This window comes from Corvus brachyrhynchos, unplaced genomic scaffold (genome assembly GCF_000691975.1).
Source record: "Corvus brachyrhynchos isolate BGI_N302 unplaced genomic scaffold, ASM69197v1 scaffold54, whole genome shotgun sequence".
Classification (NCBI taxonomy): domain Eukaryota; kingdom Metazoa; phylum Chordata; class Aves; order Passeriformes; family Corvidae; genus Corvus; species Corvus brachyrhynchos.
Window position 1 is genome coordinate 640,045 of NW_008237902.1, and position 3,661 is coordinate 643,705.

Sequence of the window (3,661 nt, forward strand, 5' to 3'; positions counted from 1 at the left end):
CAGGAAAAATGTCTTTTGAGAAAAAGCTTCACAAATCACACCCCTCTCACATTAAGTAGGTTGTAGCCTCAGGACCTGAATTTGTCCAGCGAGTGTGACTTGATCTGTACTTTCCTTGCACAGCTGCTCTGACTTTAAACACCAGTCTCAGCCCGGAGTAGGTGAGAGCTGCCTTGTGGGGGTGAGTCTCAGGCCAGTGGGACATGCAGCAAGTGCGGGTGGAGGCACCTCTGCACCGATGGGACAGGCAGGACTGGCCCCAGGCACTGCTCCCTAGGTGCAACCCTCCTGTGGATGTCACCCTGTTCTCTCTGCCCTGCGCAACTGAGCAGAGCAAATACTTTCTAGTAGCTCCTTTCCCTGAGAAATGCAGCCTTTTTCTCTGTATGAGTGTCCCTAACTCTGCTGCAATTTGGGTTTTCGCCATGGTGGCTGTTAGGTGGGTTCAGCTGGAAATGGGAGCTGTGGTCTGGTGGCTGCTGGCAGAGGCACAGCCTCTGCTGTGGGGGCTGCTCATTCTGGGCTGGCCTTAGGAGCTGGGGGAGAACATTTGCAGGGCTATTGGATTAAACCACAGTTAAATGAACACCTGAGGAGACAAAATACAGAACTGGAACAAATGCTGTCAATACAAACTATTTCAAACAAGCATTTTCCAAGCCACCACAGGGACCTTTTTATTGCTTTCGTATTGGAATTCCTTTGCCAGCCTTATTTGTTGATGATATCCATACAGGAAAAATGCAGTGCAAATACTCTGGGTCAGAGTTACAGCTGACTTTGCTGCCCTGCTTAGTCTGGGGATTTGTGCTTGTGCACTAAGGAAGGGGGGATCTGTTCCGGGTCAAAAACTAGCAAAACACATTCATTACATTTTACAATTAGGTGTAAAATGCATTTACTTACAAGACATTAGTCATCCTCACCATTTCAAGTAACTAATGTCATTGGTGAAGTTAACTCTCCTTAATTCACACCTGGAGAAAAGCCAGGATAAGTAATTGTCTGTTGTTGGCATCTTAATTTTGGAGCTCAGCGTAATATATTTGGTTGCTTGTTTCATAGATCTAATCATTGCTTTATTTGATATCTCTACCCTAGTTGGTATTCATTTTGTAGTCATTAAAGTGCACAGGATATCAAGACAAATCAATCAGCCTTTTCTCTTCATCATGGAACAAGTTTTCTCCTGCAGAGGAGGGAGCTCTTTGTCACTTACTAAGCTTTGGCATCCCTTAGCTGCTGTTTCGTTGCACCTTGGGTTGCTGCTGAGCTGCCAGCCCAGGGACTGGCAGGTCTTGGGTTCAGAAGCTGGTGGACTTTGCAGAGCTGGTTTTATGAACCTGGTAATCTTGAAAGATCTTAGTCTTAAAAGTCTTTTCCAACTAAAACAATTTCATGATTCTGGAGAGCTGCTGCTCATGTTGTCAGAAAAAGCTGTAGCTGCTGCCCTGCCCCCCTAGAAATAGTGTGCTGTGGTCATGCCCCTGGCCCTGCACAAACCAAAGGGGCCAGGCAAGGCTCTGTGTGTGCAGTGCTGGAGGGAGGATGCTCAGTTACTGCCATTGCCCAGCTCCTCTGGGCCGTGCTGGGGTCAGGCAGGGGTGGGCATGGTGCCCACATGGGCTGTGGCCACTGGCATCACTCAGTGCTGGCCAGGGCTTGGCAGCACCTCTAGCTTTGGACTTGATTTCCATTTTTATTACTGCTACACTTAAATAAAATGAGAAAGTTAGTTATATCTGTGTTCACATTCACGTCTCCATTGTTACCATGACCTGACATGCCACATTTTGCTGTTGCAGCACCCAAGTGAAATTGCATTTCTTAATAGGGAAACTCAGCTACAGGAGTCTAGATGGGTCTCTGCAGAGATGTAATAACTGCTTGTTCACCTGTCAAAGTGGAAAGGAAGTTTGGTTGTTGCTTTGAGCATAATTTTTGCTGCTTCTGTGCCATGTTAGACTTGGATTCAATATTAAATAAATCAGAATTCATGAAAAAGGCTGCTCCTTTTCATAGCATTAAATGGATTTTGAATACTGCACTGAACTGACAAAAATGGCACTGAAGGCGATGGTTGCACAGACTGCAGACCTTTAGACTGCATTTGAAAAGGACTTAAATATATTCTAAAGTTGGCTTTCAAATATTTGTATATTTTCTTACCTCTTCCTGCCCCACTCTCCCTCTCCCCCCAAAAATAATGAATATGATTTCAAATATCCTGGGAAAGTTTCAGCATAAATATATGCAAATTTTAAACCTGTTTAAAGGGATATTGTTAAATGTGTTTCTTTAAATAGCCTCCAACATCTTTGTTTACTTCTCTTGTACAGTTTTTAAAAGTGCAGAAATAACCCTCCTTGATCCATTGAAGCCTCTTCCCATTTATCAAACATTGATTTTTGTGTGTTTCTACTAGAGGTTGAAATTAGCAGAACTGTGCTGGTAATTAAAATACAAATGATCATAGCAGTAGCCTTTGCATATGTAGATCACTTTATATAAACATCAAGACAGTGATCTGTAGCTGTTATGTATCATTTGTATTTATCCAGAAAAATGGAAGGAAAACTACTTAATACAATAAAATGTTCACTTAGTGAACACCCACCTCCCCTCTGCCTGGAGAGAGACAGGGATCCTCCTGGGGTGGTCAGACCCTGGCTGGCAGCAGTTTAGTGCTGCATCTCCTGGCCCTGGAAGGAAGGATGGTGGATGCTGGGCTCCTGGGGCTGTCACTCCATGGTGGAGTTCCTGCTGTGTGCAGAGCAGAAAATCCTTTCACTTTTCAGCGAGAACGTTTGTACCTGCCTTGCTTCTTCCCTGCTCTCGGCAGCACAAGAGACCCTGCCCTGGCCAGGCACGGCAAGGTCTGCTGGTTTCTACGGCAACCATCACCAGCACATCCATCTGGACACATTTTAGGAGGCAGAAGGAAATCAAAACCACACCCAAACCCCTCCTACTTGTCCAGGTCTGGGTAACAGAAAACCATGTAACAGTGTGCAGACACACATCTCTGTCACCTGAGCATCTTTAGCAGACCTCTCTCTGCACGTGTGTGCAACAGTGTCCTGAAGATGCTTGGGGCTGGAGGTGGAAGTAAATGTACTGCAAATAGGTATTATCAGATAAAAACCAAACCAAAATGAAGTTCTCAGGCATGTGGACAGACAGATTGTTGCCGTGCACTGGGTCACTCCTGTCATGTCTGTGTGAATAGAGAGCAGCACCCTCTCTGTAACTGGGAGAAATCCATGATGGGATGGGGTCCAGAGCCAAGTTGTGTTGTTTGACTCCACGTTTTACAGGACGTTGCAGATCTGGGTTCTCACAGCCTGTGTGGGTGTGCATGTGGTGTGTGAGTTACACCATCAAGGGTGGTAGGAGATCATGAACTGTGTGAAATTATGAAGTCTGACATCGGTAGGTTGAAATTTGAAGAGTAATGTTTAAACAATGACTCTCACACTTGGACAGCAGATAGTTTTAACTGAATTTAAGCTGAGGAGGTGTGTTCCCTGGATTGGCTACTGCAAACCTTACGTTAGAGAAGCAAATAATTTCTTGTTCTTTTATCCAGGGTGCAGCAGAGGTGTGAACCACAAAGAGGTGCAGATAGCATTGCTTTGCAGGACTCCTGACAAAGGTTTTA